This window comes from Uranotaenia lowii, chromosome 2 (assembly GCF_029784155.1).
Source record: "Uranotaenia lowii strain MFRU-FL chromosome 2, ASM2978415v1, whole genome shotgun sequence".
NCBI lineage: Eukaryota > Metazoa > Arthropoda > Insecta > Diptera > Culicidae > Uranotaenia > Uranotaenia lowii.
In genome coordinates, this window is record NC_073692.1 from 211,007,032 (window position 1) to 211,024,961 (window position 17,930).

Genomic DNA, 17,930 nt, shown 5'->3' on the forward strand with positions numbered 1-17,930 from the left:
ACCAGTTTTGGAAGCGCTGGGTGAAAGCTTATCTACCAACTATAGCCTGCAGGACGAAATGGTTCGCGGAAACGCGGCCGCTGAAGGTCGGCGATCTAGTGGTCATCGTAGACGAGTCCGTGCGCAATGGATGGCTTCGAGGTAAAGTGGTGAAGACTTATCCAGGACGAGACGGACAAGTTCACAAGGTCGACGTGGAGACTTGCGACGGATCTACTCTTCAAAGACCAGCGGTAAAGGTTGCTCTTTTGGACGTGCAGGAGGAGAGTAAAGTCGATTGACTACGACGTTACGGGTTGGGGTGTTAGCACAACTGGCAACCTTGGTACGGAGATCGGACAAACGTCAACGCGTTGGCGCCGAAAAAGAATTGTCATTGTTAGAAAATTGATCGAAACTGCGACACGTTTTTTCTTGACCTGGCAGTTAGTTAGTTTTAAGTGAATAGTTTTAGAGAAAACAGTATGTATTCATTATTAGTTGATCCGATAATCTTTTAATGTATTTTGTTATAGTAGGTGAAATCTATTTGGCCAGTTGCGCGTAATTTGAGTGCTCGCGGGTTTGTGAGTCGGAAGAGGTTAGGTGATAGAAATTCCTTACTGCGCAATTTGCCACTTAAATATTGTATTTCCTTTGATAGTTTGAGTGACCGTTCGGTTGTTCCGGTTAGGTGTACCGGGTTGAGCTCAATTAGAGCGGTAGGAAACAAAAAGCGTAAGTACGCAAGAATACTTGTTTTGTACCCGATGATAAATATGATTTTCGTCCATTAGCTTCAAATAGCGGGTGATATCCGACGGTTTAGGGTTGCCAGAGCTAGAGCTTAGGGTAAACGGCGAAACTTATTTGTAAGTTCATAAAAGATTGTTTACATTCATCATTTAATAATAAAATGTATTTACAGTCGAGTTCGTTCGCATACAACGTACTACGGAACAGTTTTTATTTCCCACAATTAGACAACAGTTAAACAAAGAATACCCAAAAAACTGTAAGCAGCGAGAAGCAGTTCAAAGCAAACAAGCGTTCTGCAGCGAAGAAAGTGGATAAGATGGCTGTACACAATCTAGAGCAGACGTCAAATGGAAGGTTCGTCAATTTGGACTAAGTCGACCGGAATCTTAACTGAGTATTTTTCCCCCTTTTATAGATACTTTGATTTTGTGATAAACAAATAATCGATTAACACACAATTTAGTTTAACCACTTTTTGATTCGAACACCCTTCATACTGTCGAGTGCTTAATTCATTTTTCCTCGAGAGTTATAGCATCAGTTGTGGAATAAGGTTTTAAGCTCTTCTTGAATCAAGTAGGTAATCAATTATAGGCATTTAAAAATTTAGACTTTTTTTTTAATTTTAAATTCAAATAATTTAATTTAAAGGACATTCAGGTTATGCAGGTTTTATTAACTTTTTCAAGTACCAATTGTTTTTTTGCCAGGAATTTACCACTAGGTAGCATTCTTCCTTACACCCATTAGTACCTTTTGTAAAAAAATTTCAACACAGCAAAAAATTCAGCTTTGGATTCATAATCAGACTAAATTCCCTCAATAGGACTGGTCTTAATAAGATATTGATTTTCTAGTAGATGTGTTTATACCACAATTATTTTAACAGCTCCTGTTGAAATTTATTTTGATTTACTATTGTGATATCCAAATTGATTTTTGTCTCCTGATCGGAAAGTTAACACAACATTTTTTCAATATCATCGAAGTAATATATTAATCTTTGTGAGTTATCTTCTATTTTATTTTCCAAAAATCATGAACTCTATTTTGAATATAAAGTGCTTTTTTTTCTCTAGTGAATGAAATAAGAAATCAATTGTCCAAAAAAAATGAGCTAAATAAAAATGGATCTCTTGTACCTACGCATCAACGTAAAATGCGTCTTTTGACCTCGGGAACGATCGACAAATTCTGGTCTTAACTGATTCGAACGGAATGAATTTCCGTCGCCTCGGGGAATTTATTTATTTCATGAATCTCCCCCCGCTCTTCAACCATTCGCCAACTCTCGGAATGGATTATCCGATGGCCGGCTGCTGGCCGCAGAGTTGATGGAAAATCATCCTCCCACACAAACATTCCGATTCCGAAGCTTCTTCTTCCTTCTCCCGGGACCAACAACGGAGCCATCACTCATCCGGGAAACAACTGAACTGAACCTGCATGGCCGCTTTGACCCCCAAAGGCTGGAGCAAAACGAGCAAATGGTCCAGGACAGGACTTCTCTGTTGATTCGATGATTCAGTGCCCCTTTGGGGATGAAATGGCAGTTTTTTTTTGGCCGGAAACAAAATCGTCGAGAGGAACGGAGGGCAGATTTCTTCGGGAGATTGACGACGGTGTGTGGGAACAGAATTATCCAGATTGATGTTGGGTGGAATGCGGAAAAAAATCCCGTCGTTCGACTGATGGAATTGATTTGGTTTTTGAAAGGTATAAATATATTTCCGTTCTTGACAGGGAAAGATGATGTAAACTGTATATCTTCTGCTACTTTACGAAACGATCGAAAGTATCATGTTTTGATTCGGGAGAGGAAAAATAAATAAAACAGATTAGACAATCTTTTTCCATTTATCTTTAAAAAAAAACTCCAGAATTAGAATCTGAGAATAGTCACCGGGAGCATTACAAACCAAATTTTTGTTCGGCACGGGCCAACTACTATGAAGTGTAGATACAGATAACGTAGGCTCGTGCGGAACAAAAATTTGATAAGTGTTGATAATGCTTCAAATAAATTTTATCCGCTCATTTTTAAAATCTTCAATTTCTTCTAACTTTCTATCCGTCAATAAAAATTTCATTATCTTAAGATTTAGATTTTTAATAAAATGAACATCACTTTTCATCGATAAGTCCGATAAAATGAAGTAACGAAATGTATAAGCTATAATTAAACATATGCCTTTAAAAATGGCTATGCAATCTTTGTGACATTACAAAAAAATATATCAGAGTTTTCTGTTTATTGACAATCAAGGCCGGTGTAAGGTGGGCAGGGGCGGGCAAGGGAGGCAATTTTCCAGGGCTCTTCGGCTCCCTAAATAAACTTTTCAGATAAAGCTATTTGGATAAAAAAAATTGAACCCAATTTGAGCTTTCTGGACCGTTCACTAAACTTTGAAAACCCGGGAATGTCCGAATAAATCCGGGGAATCTTGATTTACCCTAAAATGAATAAAAGGTTTATCACTTTCTCCACTGCTTTCTCCTAATTATTGAATAAAGAATATATTTAAGGAGTTTCCAGCCAATCAAACATTATGTTTAGACTTAGAAATATTTTTTCCACATTTTCAATAATGTTACGCCTTTTACGCACGGCTGCAATTATATTTTCATGGCTTTGTCAAAATTAGAACGAATTAAAGTAATTAAATTTTTGAAAAAAAAATCGTTGTATAGAACAGCTAGATTGAAAAAAAAAAACATCTCCCATTTTAATATATGGGGATTTTTTTTATCATCTGACAATTTGCGCCGGGGGTCTTTAGATTTTCCCCAAAATTGTATTTTTTCAGATTTCTAACATTTTTATTTTTTGAGTTAGCTTCGGTTAGATTTTTTCGTCAATAAAAAATAACGATTTTTCAAAGCTACATAACTTTGTTATTTTTCAATGGAAATTATAAAATAGCACATCAAAATGCATTGAAATTTTATCAGCTTTCCAAATAAAATAGTTTTAAAAAAATAAATAAAGACCTTCAATATGAAAAGATGTAAATAAACTTTAAATGGCGTCTAAAAGTACCGTCTGCACCACCGAATATTTTGCAAATAATTCCATTGAATAGTTCAATTTATGATGCAACTTTCATTTGAAGACACCAAAGTGGGCCTTCCATTCCTTGAAGAGTTATGAAAGCAATAATAGCGATAAATCTCTTTTTTTGCGACGAAAACAAACAATGGTCGAACAACTGCACTCACATATGGAGGTAGCGCGCACTTCTAACAACATGGAAACAAAAGAACTTACCAAAGCAGGTAAAAAACACTACTTTTTCGTGCTTTGTAGAGTGTTTACAGCATTACTGACTTTAAATTTCAACCAAAATTCTTAGTATCGCATTGTTAATGTGATATAACAAATAATGGAAATGTTGCTTTTACAACCTGGTCATATGCTTTATAACTTATTAACTTTTCGATCAAAGATCATTGTGAAGCATAATCAATGCCAATAGTAGAAGGTTCAGTCCCTGTGTTTGGGATCACAAAAATGGGATTAAAAATATGAAATATAGACGTGCTTTACATAGTTTTTATATCGGGAGCTAAGTACTGGACACCAAAATCCTTTCCCATTGATCAAAAACAAAGAGTGTGGCACAAATGTAGGAATAATCGAAGAGCTCAGTATGGCCAGCCCAGGCTGTTAAAAGCATCATTCCCATTGTAGGTAATATGACATTGAAAATATGATACTTTTACCGTATTCGTTTTCTCCATTCGCCCAGTTTTGAGGTTTACCATACTAGAACGAACATAATTCGTCGTCAGTGTTTTGCTACCTCGATCGCTCACAAACGAATCTTCAGTGTTCCACCGTCCATTTTATCTCCATCAAATCTGGAGAGTTACGGATGCAAAACTGAGCGCATAAACTTCTAAAATTGACAGCAAAATTTGCAAAATTTGTTTTGACCTGGTGCAAAACTGGGTATAAACAAATACGTTATTAGATTTTTGGATATAACATGAAGTCAGTTTAGCTGCAACACTCTACCGCCCCTACTTTCATAACAGTCCCATATGCAAAAACAAGCAAGCGAGAAAATCAGCTTTTCCTGTTTTGGAATACATTCTTAAATTGTGATCACAACTTTCGGCATAAACGAAAATCGTGTCTAGGTTGTCATAATAAATCGTAAGACCTGAAATTTTCGAAATTGGGTTATTGGCAGGCTTCAGATTCATTTGAGAGCAAACACCCACGGAGCTAAAATCTGCTCTCACTCTTTAAGCGGCGAGAAGGAATGAGAAGGAGTGATCATTTGCCTCGAAGATGTCATGCTCCTAGGGAGTTCTTTTTACCTCTCGCTCCGCTCTTAAAAGATAAATGAGCGCTCTTCGGGAGCGCTCCCTAGGAGAACGCTTTAAGACAAACGTTATGAGCTGGGAATCTGACTGGTTCGTGTTCGTTTGCTTTGGTTTGCGCCGGCGGTGTCATTTGGAAATGATTTGATATAAATAACGAAAGGTAGGACGTGTCCCCGCTGATTATTTTGTTGAGTAGAGTGGCTCAAATAAACAGATTGTTGTGTGAAGTTATTTCATCAATAACCGTCAAACGGGGCATTATGCAACAGCCGGGTTAGATGCTACATTTGTATACCACATCAAGAGGTGTTATTTTTTATTTGAATATAATGTAGTGAAGTTATCATTTAATGATGACAAAATAATGATGACTAATTTCCTAACATCCTGAGATAGATTTTTAAATATTTCGATTCTCATAGAAAATTAAAAGACTTGTGCCAAAGATGAGTTCGAGCCCAAGAGTAAACACCGAACACAGTTGTACCAGATAGTTTTTCAATAACGATCCGCCTACTGCAACATTGATAAAATCGCGAATGCCATAAAGATGGTAAAACGACTATAATCGAAACAAAAAAAAAGTGTTAAAGATGTACCTACGTTTTTTTATATTTTTCCAATGCCCTTAAAAACATACCTTGCCTACACTGGTGGTGTGATTTTTTTTTTTTGGAAAATCAGCAATATAAATATTTGAATAATTCAGTTACCAATCTGGGCTAAAAATTCATCAAAATGCAAATGCAAAAGATTCACCTTTTCAATCTTGATTCCATATGCTATTATGATTGGTTCACTTCACGCGTTTGTTTAATTCAAAATATCATCTATCATAACATGAACTTTTATGATTTTAGCTAGATGATTTTTCACCCCTAAATGTATGCAGCACCTTTATGGTTTTAAAATCATTTTTGACAGAAAAACATAACATAAACTTTTATGATTTAAGCTACATGATTTTTTACCCCTAAATGTATGCAGAACCTTTATAGTTTTAAAATCATTTTTGACAGAAAATTGTAAAATTTTATTCGAACAAAACAAAAACTTACTGCATTTGGTGCTGTATGCGTTATGACATCAGAAATATATCTTAAACTATAAAATTTCAAACGTTTTCATTTTATTTTTTCATTCATTGTTGCCACTTATCTAGACCTTTTTTAGAAAGGTGAAAATCGTATGTTTTTGCAGATTTGAAAATAGCTGGGGAAGCAAAGATTTTTCTGACTACGTAATTTTGATGTCCCATCAACCTTAAGCCTTTTGATTTAAAAGCAGAATGATTATCTGTGGACGTTAAGTTTTTAAAAGCCATTTAGGTTGATAAGTGTGCAGGATGTTCTTGTTTACAATACTTATTTCAACACCGCGGTGCACCGGCCGATTTCTTTGTAAAACATATTATCTGAAAGCCTTAACTTCGACAATCGTTTTACATGAACATTGAATGTAAATTAGAGTAATAATGTTTACGTTGTTTAGGTACAAAAATAGTCTAAAATTCGTTTTGCTTACATCGTCGCACAGCCACCCCCAGCAGCCAGCCAGCAGCTGTGAGCTACTTGAAGCAATCAAATATGTACCTAACTCGAAGCAATTCTGAATCGTCAAACGCAAAGTTATTTCTCCCAGGGAGGCCTCTTTGGGAGGAGCGCAGAGCCTCCGAGGAAGCAAAGAGTGACTGGCGCTCTTATCGATTCTGGCGGTAAGAGAAGCGAGAAAGAGTGGTTTTCGTCTGCCAGGAGTTTGGGAGTTCCTCCTCAATGAGTGGTACTGCTCTGCCTCTTATGCCTGCCTCGCGCCTCAGGATGCGTCCGAAGCCTGGTTATTGGTAAGGTCGAGAGCACCATTTTTATTCATTAAGGGACTGTTAATCGACCATATTTGAAACCTTTTTCAAATCTACTCGCATAACAGTCCCATACAGAATATTTTTTTCTCACCAAGCAACTTTATAAGATTTAAATTTGACCATTTTTGAACTTCTAACTGCAATTTTCAGAAAAAGAAACATACAAAATATCGTAAATTCCACATTGTAAGTTGAATCTTTTTACGATTTTTGATTCCATTCGATAGTTTTTCGTTCAGGAAGTCATTCCTAAGGAAGTCAGACCTGCCTTCGAAAACTCGTGTGCATCATTCGACATCAAGTGAGTTAATTTTTTTTAAATGAATCAAAGCAATAAATCAAATACTATTTCGCCGAAAGAAGCATTGAAAAGTAACCAAATCCGCGGTATTTCACATATGGGACTGTTATTCGGGTATATTTCATATAGGACAGCCACAAATAGATATTTTTTTCGAAATTTGTAGAACAAAACCTCTTTTTAAGTGTTTTATTTTGAATCCCTATGTTGACCTAAAATGACGAAAATTCATATGGGACTGTTATGCGAGTAGGGGCAGTCTACAAAGCACAAAAAAATAGTGTTTTTTACCTGCTTTGATAAGTTCTTTTGTTTCCATGTTGTTAGAAGTGCGCGCTATCTCCATGTGTGAGTGCAATTGTTCGATCATTGTTTGTTTCCCATGCAAAAAAAGAGATTTGTTGTCATTATTTCTTTCATAACTCTTCAAGGAATTGATGGCCCACTTTGGCTTCAGATGAAAGTTGCATCATAAATTGAGCTATTCAATGGTATTTTTTGCAAAACATTCGACGGTGCAGACGCCATTTAAAGTTTATTTACAACTTTTCATATTGAAGGTCTTTATTTATTTTTATAAAACTATTTTATTTGGAAAGCTGATAAAATTTCAATGCATTTTGATGTGCTATTTTATAATTTCCATTGAAAAATAACAGGGTTATGTTGCTTTGAAAAAAAATGGTTATTTTTTATTGACAAAAAAATCTAACCGAAGCTAACTCAAAAAATAAAAATGTTAGAAATCTGAAAAAATACATGTGTTTTTAAGTCGCAAAAATGAACCAAATTTGTCAATTTTGTTGAAAATCTGAAGACCCCCGGCGCAAACCCGTCGGATAACAAAAAAAATCCCCATATGTAATACAAATGTCTGTCACAATCACAAGATGTATTGCATTAACTTTAATCATACACATTATTTGTGATAAATTTTTTTAATAAAATATGTTTAGATTGATTCTGACTATCTAATAAAAATTCTTGAATTTTATCGGGGAAATATAACGGCAAACGCTGAATTATATTTACATTTAGAAAATCGAAGAACATGTAACATTGAGCCTACCTTCAGGAGTTAAAAATGGGGCACGAGTGTATTAGCGAGAATACGCTGTGTGTAAAGTATGGAATTCATCATTGATCATTTTTTATGAAATGACTTCCATAGTTGAACCACTATTTGAAATGACGATATGAAACTAAAAAATCGATTTTATAAAATAACATATTTTTGGAAGCTTTCGAATTCAGAGCTCTTTTCATACTTAACATTCAGAATTAAAATACTAAGAAAATAATTCCAATTCAGAATTTAGATTACGAGTTAAGATTCTGATTTCAGTTCCAAGATTCTGATTTAGATGAATGTAAGTAAATTCTTAATGTAAATTCTGACTCTTTCGAAAAAAGAACAAAATAATAGTTCCAGAGTTCAGATTTGGGATCCACATTCAGAATTCTAATCGGATTCCAATTTAAACTCTGCGAATTTCATTAATGAAATTCAAATTCGGAATCTGATCAGAATAAGATTCGTCATTCAGATTAAAATACAAAATTTTGATTCAAATTCAGAATTCACAATCAACATCAAAATGTAGGCTCACAATTAGCATTTGATTTCAATTTCATATTCAGAATTTGAGATGTTTTTTTTCATGAGTTTAACAGCAACTTGTAGCTCATTCCCAATAATTCCAAATTTCAGGGGTAAATTCAGAATTCACCACTCTTTTAAGAATTTCGATTGATAAATGAGTTCGCCATGATCGCCATTCAGATTTGAAATTACCTTTTAGTTTTGAGATTCATGTATGAAGTTCAGATTCAGATTTTTTATCCAGATCTTTTTCTTTGATTTGAGCTTTAGCTGAGCTTCTCTTTGAACCAAGAATTTTAAACAAATAAATCGATTATATCAAATTACAATGTTGTTAGATAATTCATCTGAAAATCAGAAATTCAACAAATTGAAGCTTTTAGCAAAGTTATAAATGATAAGATATTGGAAAGAGAGACAGGTTTTGAATGCCCATATCTGGCAGGTTGAATGCCACTATCAAGAAAACATAGATAAGCCATGTAAATTTTTAACTTTTCATCATTGAAACATTAAATCTTCGCTCTAAATACAATATTTCAGAGAAAATAGAAGAGCTTAATATTGATCTGATAAAAATATGATATGAACAAAACATCACTATGAAATAACAATAAAAACTAGTGAAATCTAATGTTTTCAATTAATTTATATGAAAAAACTAGCTGACCCGGCAAACTTTGTTGAGCCAGTATTTTTGAGATTTTTTTTTATATTTGAGCACTGTTCCTTAGTCAGCCTTCCTTTTGAGTGGATAAAAGCAAGTGGATACCCCTGGGGCCGGAAAAAAAATCCAGTATTATAGTTCAATATACAAATAAGTTACGCTAAATTTTGGCTTATTTTCTTCCGGTAAATTAAGAAAGCTTAATCTATCAAGTTTCAATTGAGTTTAGCCATCATTCATATTCAAAAATTCTTATCTGATCAAGTTTTATAAAATTGCTGAAGATTGATTTGAACAGAAAATGGATCTTTTTTGCTGGAGTCGTCATAAACTGAGTTTTTTTCGATTTGTGTTCACCTCTATATTTAAATATATTGAAGTTTTCGTTAAACATGATCGTCAGAATAGAAAAATTAAAAAAATGAATTGGACAACACCAGAACATTTAAAAGAATATAGAAAACTTGAACTTAATTTTTAATTTTCTTTTTCATTATTTCAAATGTCGTTTTTTCGGACTTTGTACTAAATACACTATTTGAATCTTATTGTGAATTGACAGAGCTGAGTTCGACAAATATTTAACAATTCAGGAAATATCATAATTCATCTCATTTGCAGCAACACTTTTTTTTATCAATATAATGTTTGAAAATGTCTTTAAAATTTGTGTCATCAATATCTTTTTCCAATTTTCAGTTAGGGATTGGCAAATTGCACTATTAATTAGGAAATTAAAAAAAAAAGAATTTGAATTGTCATGTATTTGGATTACTTTCTCTTAGCATTTGAAACCTTGAATGAAGGCAAAGCTATTTTGAGTATTTGGAATAAAAATTCAAAACAATCACAAATTATTCAAAATTTTAGTTTATGATCGTAAGATAAGAAACTGTATTCCAAACAATTAAATTTCATTCTGAATTTTATTGTTAATTTATATCAATATTCTGAATTTGGCTTTATGAATCTGGATTTTCAGTTATATTTGAACGTAAATTTAAAAGCTGATTTTCTCATTCCATCCCAGTAGCTTGGCAAGTGCGGATGTGTTTTTGTTTCGCTATTTATCGGGTGCTTTACATAAAAGTGAACCAAAAGTTGGAAGTTTCCACAAGCAGTTATCCTGCATCATTCGGTCGTCAATTGCCGAATCAATTAAGCAACAGAAGTGACAAGCTGTGTTTCCCCCGGCAGCGCTGGTGCGCAATCCCCACATCTGGCTGGAACATCAGGCTGTCTTGTCGTCACCATCAGCACCAGGACCATCAGCAGAGGAGTGCAAATTGTTTCCTTCCAATTATTCCGGGTTTGATTACTGTTTGGGTGGTTGTCCGATAGATCCGGTATTAATGGCCGTGACCGGATAACGGAAGCATTGCACGAGTCTGAATCCGATTGGTCATTCTCTCCCGGTGAATCGAGCCATCATCTATCAACCGAGGAAAAATCATTGCCGTCGTCATCGCCAGGGCCGGCTGCGATCAACGAAAGAAAACGTGGTTGTGTACCGAAGAAAAAAAAACACTCAAGAAAATTAGCTCGTTAAGAAGTGCTTGGAAAAAATTGTAAGTTCTTCTTCTTTATTTTTCTCTTTTCTTTTTACTATCTTTTTCTCTATAATTCGAACATTGTTTGCTTCGTTCATATTTGAAGAAATATGAACGAAGGCGGGGGGTCAATCCCCTCAACTGAGGATGAGGAGGATAGCGTCTATGAGGATGAGGAGCATTTAGAGGATTCGGTTGTTGCGGGTCCTTCTAATGAATTTCATTCTCCAATGGATGTTAATTCTGAGTCATCCTCAGTTGAAAGTAAAGCTACCCGACTCCGAGTCTACACTGAGAGCTCTACTTTCACTGGTCCTTGGGTGGTTTTTATCCGGCCCAAAAAAAATGGAAAGCAATTGAATGTGGTTCAGATCACAAGAGATCTGGCGAGATGGTCCTCCGTAACCTGCATTAAAAAGGTGCGACCTAACAAATTGCGAGTCGAAGTAGCTAACCGGAAATCCGCAAATGAAATTGCTGCCAGCAATTTCATAAACTTAGAGTACCACGTGTACATTCCGTCTCGAGACGTAGAGATCGAGGGCGTGATTACTGAAATGAGTCTGAAGGCAGAGTACGTGAAATCCAACGGCGTTGGTAAGTTCAAGAGCCTCGATTCGGCTTCGGTCGAAATCTTGGATTGCCGCCAACTCAGAACTGCCACCGTCGTAAATGGAGTCAAAGGGTACTCACCTTCAGGTTCATTTCGTGTGACCTTTGCGGGTACCGCCCTCCCTCATTATGTCTTGATTGACGGAATATTGAGGCTGCCTGTGCGACTCTTTGTTCCTCGCCCAATGGATTGCAAAAATTGCAATAAGTTGGGACACACTGCGTCGCACTGTTGTAACAAGCCACGGTGTCCCAAATGCGGGGAGAATCATGGGGCTGGAGCGTGCTCAGCAATAGAGCAGAAATGTGTTTATTGCGGGGGCTCACCCCATGATATCTCCTCGTGCGAGGAATATAAGAGTCGCTGGGATAGCCAAAAGCGCTCTTTGAAGGAACGGTCAAAACGGTCGTATGCCGCTATATTGAAGAGCGCGGCGCCCCCGATCCAATCTCATTCGAGTAACATTTTTTCTGCGCTGTCAGTTGACAATGGAGAATCAGATGCTACCGACGAAGATCATCCTGTCATTTTTGTAGCTAATTCGAGAAAACGCTCAAGACCAGCACCAAAGAGCCCCAAAATCCCAAAAAAAATTCCAACATTTTGTCCCTCAATTGGTGTTAAGCCAAAACTGACATCTATGGTGAAAGAAAAACAAGTCCCTCCCGGGTTCCGTATTAATATGACTCCACAGAATACACCAGATATTGCGAGAGCTTCTAAGTCTGCCTCTCCTAACGTAATCTTACCAGAATCAACTTGTCAATCTGGAATTTTCAAATTATCTGACATTTTAAATGGGATCTTCACCTTTTTAAACGTTTCGGAATCAATAAAAAACATTGTTACCTCTATGCTTCCGATATTAAAGACATTTTTAATGCAATTGATGCAAACTTGGCCCCTTCTTTCAGTGTTTATCTCTCTCGATGGCTAATTTACGCCCAGAGGTCGGAGATATCACTGTTTTACAGTGGAATTGTCGTAGTCTCATTCCTAAACTGGATCCGTTCAAATTTCTTCTTCATGAAACTAGTTGCGATATTTTTGCCCTTTCAGAAACATGGCTTTCTTCTCAATCAAACATCTCATTCCACGATTTTAACATTATCCGTTTGGATCGCAACGATTCTTATGGAGGGGTGCTTTTGGGGATCAATAAGCGCCACTCCTTTTATAGAATCCACCTCCCTTTATCAGGAGGAATTGAAGCTGTTGCATGCCATACAACTATACGAGGTAAGGATTTATGTGTTGTCAGTTTGTACTGGCCTCATAGAGCTGCAGTGGATCGAAGTAACCTAGAGGACCTGTGCTCAGTGCTCCCTGAGCCAAGGTTGATCCTGGGTGACTTCAATTCACATGGAACTGTTTGGGGGGAGCAAATTGATGATAGACGTTCTTATCTTATTTATGGCATTTGTGACAGTTTCAATTTAACAGTTTTGAACATGGGTGAAAAAACACGGGTGCCTAAACCTCCTGCAAGACAAAGTGCAATTGACCTCTCACTCTGCTCAAATTCTTTATCATTGAATTGCCAGTGGAAGGTAATCCCTGATCCCAATGGTAGTGACCATTTACCTATCAAAATTACCATCACCAATGGGGTCAATTCTTCAAATTCAACAAATATGGAATATGATCTCACAAGACACATCGACTGGAAAAAGTTTTCGGACACAATTAATTCAGCTATCAACTCCATGGAGGTTTTACCTCCGTTGGAGGAATATAACTTTATTTCTCGTTTGATTTTCGACTGTGCAGTTGGTGCTCAAACGAAACCCATCCTAGATCCATCTGTTCGTCGAAGGCCTCCCAACCCATGGTGGGACAGTCAGTGTACCAAACTTTACGTGGACAAATCGAACGCCTTTAAAGTTTTTCGAAAATACGGAACCCTGGATAACTTTAACACGTATTTTTCTCTTGAGCAGCAATTTAAAAACCTGATCAAGGGAAAAAAACGTGCGCATTGGCGTAATTTTGTGGGTGGTTTGTCGCGGGAAACATCCTTAAGCACTTTATGGAATGTAGCACGGAGCATGCGTAATCGTTCTTCCACGAACGAAAGTGAAGAACATTCGCATAAATGGATATTCAATTTCGCTCGGAAAATTTGTCCAGATTCCACACCTGTGCAAAAAATCATAAGAAGTGTGCCACCGAATAGATGCGATCTAGATTGCGGCTTTTCGATGGTAGAATTCTCACTTGCTCTCCTTTCTTGTAACAACACAGCTCCGGGAATTGATAAAATAAAATTCAACTTGTTGAAAAACCTTCCGGATGCCGCCAAATTTCGCTTGTTGAATTTATTTAATCAATTCTTGGAGCATAACATTGTTCCCGAAGATTGGAGACAAGTGAGAGTTATTGCTATCCGAAAACCTGGGAAACCTGCGTCCGATTTTAATTCATACCGTCCAATAGCGATGTTGTCTTGCATTCGGAAATTGATGGAGAAAATGATTTTGTTTCGTTTGGATAAATGGGTAGAAACAAATGGCCTCCTTTCAGATACTCAATTTGGATTTCGAAGGGGCAAGGGAACAAACGATTGTCTTGCTTTGCTGTCTTCAGAGATACAAATGGCGTACGCAAAACGTGAGCAAATGGCTTCAGTGTTTCTAGACATAAAGGGAGCTTTTGATGCAGTCTCAATAGAGGTGTTGTCAGACAAGTTGCACTCCCGAGGTCTGCCTCCTCTATTGAACAACATCTTATACAGCTTGTTTTGTGAGAAACATCTGAATTTTGCTCACGGTGATATTGCAGTTAGAAGAACCTCTTACATGGGCCTCCCGCAGGGTTCATGTTTGAGTCCACTTTTGTACAACTTTTACGTAAGTGACATCGACAGTTGTCTCTCTGAAGGCTGCACTCTAAGACAACTCGCAGATGACGGCGTGGTATCTGTAACAGGATCTACTGAATCTCATCTGCACAGACCTTTACAAGATACTTTAGACAGATTGTCAACCTGGGCTTTGGGGCTTGGGATTGAGTTTTCTCCACAGAAAACGGAGATGGTTGTTTTCTCTAAGAAACGTAGACCTGCTCAGCCTAAGCTTCAACTCCTAGGCAGGACGATCATTCAATCGAGGTGTTTTAAGTATCTTGGGGTTTGGTTTGATTCCAAGTGCACCTGGAAAGCCCAAATTGAGTATCTGAAAGGAAAATGCCAACAAAGAATCAATTTTCTCCGATCAATCACTGGCACCTGGTGGGGAGCTCACCCAGAAGATCTTTTAAAATTGTATCGAACAACTATTCTCTCAGTGATGGAATATGGTAGCTTCTGTTTCCAGTCGGCTGCCAAAACTCATCTCATAAAACTCCAGCGTATCCAATACCGTTGTCTTCGCATCGCTTTGGGTTGTATGCCCTCAACGCACAACATGAGTCTTGAAGTTTTGGCAGGAATACTCCCACTAAAAGATCGATTTAATTTATTATCACTCCGATTCCTCATCAGGTGTGAGGTCTTGAACCCATTGGTGATTGTAAATTTCGAAAGACTACTTGAGCAAAATTTTCAAACCAGATTTATGTCTATATACCATGTCTTCATGTCCATGCAGGTAAATCCTTCTTCGTATTCTCCAACTCGTGTTTACATCCCAGACTACGACAACTCTTCTGTCCAGTTTGATTTGTCTATTCAGCAAGAAATTCGTGGAATACCGGACTCCCACCGCCCACTTCTGATTCCCAGAATTTTCGATGCTAAATATAGACACGTCGATGCTGATAAAATGTACTTTACCGATGGTTCACTTATAGAGGAATCAACAGGATTTGGAGTGTTTAACGAAATGTTCAGCGCATCTTATAATCTCCAGTCACCATGCTCTGTGTATATAGCAGAGTTAGCAGCAATTTTTTGGGCTTTGGACACCATCGCTTCACGGCCTGCGGGACACTACTATATCGTAACAGATAGTCTCAGCTCTGTTGAAGCAATCCGCTCAATAAGACCGGGAAAGCACTCACCATACTTCCTTGAGAAGATACGGGATATTTTGAGTGCTTTAACAAGACGTCGCTTTTCCATCACCTTTGTTTGGGTTCCCTCTCATTGCTCGATAGTGGGTAATGAGAAGGCAGACTCTCTGGCAAAGGTGGGGGCGAAGGAAGGCGACACGTATCAGCGTGAGATTGTCTTCAACGAGTTTTTCTTTTTAGTTAGGAGAAATTCTCTTGTCAACTGGCAGCGCAAATGGGACGAGGATGAATTGGGTCGGTGGCTTCACTCGATTATCCCAAAGGTAAGCCTTAAACCCTGGTTTAATAGATTGAACTTGAGTCGGGATTTTATTTGTATATTTTCCCGTCTCATGGCCAATCATTATTCCTTAGACGCGGTACTCTATCGTTTTGACATTGCTGGCAGCAATTTGTGTAGTTGCGGCCAAGGTTACCATGACATCGAGCATATTGTCTGGTCGTGTGAGGTCCATCTTGTCGCCAGAACGAATTTATTAGACTCCCTCCGGGCCCGAGGAAAACCACCTAACGTTCCAGTGAGAGACGTGCTAGCTGTGCTAGACTTGGACTACATGTTCGAAATTTACCTTTTTCTAAAAGCTATCGATCTCCGTCTATAATTCTTTTTATTTTCATATTTCCCTTTCTATCATCTTTTTCTTTAAACTCAAAGTGTTAAGCTAAGCAAACAATTGTAAAAACAAAAACGAGTTTGGCTCCTTAAAACCTGAAGGTATGAGCCGTTTCAAATAAAGAATTATAAAAAAAAAAAAGCTGATTTTCTTTGATCTTGATTTTATTTTTGTTGATCGACTTCAAGTGTTTATATTCTTAAACTCACTTTGTGCTTGATCGATTGTTTTTTTCAATCTGATATCTAGTACGAAACTTTTTTTTTGTATTTTTGTGTATTGATTCAGATTTTTCTCTATACTAAAATGTTTCGAAATTTTAGGTGGCATGCTTTTTACTTAAATGTTAAATTTTCATATTCTTTCAAGTTTGATGATATTTTTGAATACGATCCTTTTTTCTGACTTTTGGAACTGACAGTTGGATCTAATGTCAAGTTAAAGTCCTATACAGCTAAACTTTGGAAAAGTTCCTTTTAACCACAGAGCATAAAAGGTAGTGTGCATTTTTTCAATGTTTCCTGATCCTCCAGTCCGTTCTTATGATAGTGATGCAATTTACTTGGAATCACAAAATTGATAACATTTAATTCTCAAACTGACTGGATAAATTCCTAACATCTTCTAAAAATCAACCAAAAATAAATAAAGGTGATTTTTTTTATCAGTTTTATGACTTTCTATTGGTGTTATCAAAACTCATCAAAAATGATTTGGCAATGTTTTGAAAATTTTACATCCATATTGTTCGAATTGCTAAAAGAACATGACATTTCAAAAAAATTAACGGTGCATCTAAGAAAATATTAGAATTGCCTTGATTCTGATGCAACAAAAAACAAATTTCGTAAATATGCTTCTTACCGGCTAGTTGCAGCACCCCATATGGACATCATATCCAAGTATCCATTTTACTGTTGCCACGTGAAAAGTACACTGGAAATGAAAATGGGCGCCAAAACTTCCTATACAGTATGCAAAAAAAGTTTATCCACCCACCTCACAAATTCACAATTGATATGTTTTTCTGGTGAAAATCAAGTTGATTGCATGAATGTTCCTCCACAATTTATCTTTTATGTTTATTTATTATATTGCCATTGAAAATACGGCGTTTATATCTTTTCTCGAGGTTTTATGTGATAAATTATGAAAAAAGGGTAAAAAATACGCAAAAAAAGTTTATCCACCCTCAAATGGATGCTACGATTTAAATGTGTTTTATATAATTTTAGTGTGTAGCCTGCAGCTTTCTTGAATGTAAACATTGTGTCCAGCTGTCATTTAGCGCTCTTGAAGTTTTCGTTTCGTGTTTCGTGTTCAAAATTGGAAGTAATTGGTTGCAAAATGCCCAAAAAAGCACAAATTCCGATCAGCATCCGAAATTTGAAAGTTGAACATCACAAAACCGGCAAAAACTACCGTAATATTGCCGATACTGTCCAGCATAATAAAGATACGGTTGCTAGGATTGTTCAGGGGTACAAACAGCGTGTTTCAATCTCACCAGCTAAGCGATCGGGGCGTCCTTCAAAGACTACAGGCTGAATTGACAGAGCTATCATGAAGAAGGCAGAGCTGGACCGGAGACTATCAGCTCCGAAAATTGCGAAAGATTGAAAACGAATTTTCCATTCAAC

General features: G+C 36.8%; 1 long non-coding RNA gene across 1 annotated transcript; it reads left to right on the forward strand.

Annotated features, from left to right (window-relative positions):
* The first annotated feature begins 515 nt into the window (after window positions 1-515).
* Window positions 516-871, forward strand: LOC129746224 (uncharacterized). The gene is made up of 3 exons (XR_008737271.1): window positions 516-580; window positions 644-717; window positions 777-871. It is a non-coding gene; the product is annotated as an uncharacterized LOC129746224 (long non-coding RNA).
* Window positions 872-17,930: the final 17,059 nt, after the last annotated feature.